The sequence below is a fragment of the Penaeus monodon genome, chromosome 33 (assembly GCF_015228065.2).
Source record: "Penaeus monodon isolate SGIC_2016 chromosome 33, NSTDA_Pmon_1, whole genome shotgun sequence".
Classification (NCBI taxonomy): Eukaryota; Metazoa; Arthropoda; class Malacostraca; order Decapoda; family Penaeidae; genus Penaeus; species Penaeus monodon.
The window spans coordinates 15,722,491-15,722,984 of NC_051418.1; positions in this window are offsets into that span (position 1 = coordinate 15,722,491).

A 494-nucleotide genomic window follows, 5' to 3' on the forward strand; every position below is an offset into this window, starting at 1 on the left:
CCATGATGTAACACATAAGTAACCTTTTCACTCCTCCATTTCAGGGTGTTTTGAGAATCAACCCAAAGAATTACGAAGATGCGTATATCAGCGCACCGGTAATTCTCGGTATCAACCGTTTCATTCTTGTTTGGCCGTTTTTATCCAGTTCTTACTTACCTCAGCTTTGTAGACTTAAGTCCTGAATGTTTTTTTTTTTTTTATGCAGTTCAAAAATTCAGTGGAAGAATGTTAATTTTTATTCCAGTGATGGCAATTTATATAGATTAAATGGAGAAAGACCACATTACCAGTCCTCAAAAATATAGTGTGAGCCAAGGTCTTGCTTTGTAAAAGGAAATTGTCAATGGAAGGAATTTGTTTTGTGGTAATGATACCCACTTGAAAGGAAGATGTTGGTGATCACTTTTTTCTGTTTTTTTATAAAGTACGTAATAAGTATTTAATATCTGCTTAGAGGCAGTAGATAGTTGATTAATTTGTAGTGACACCAT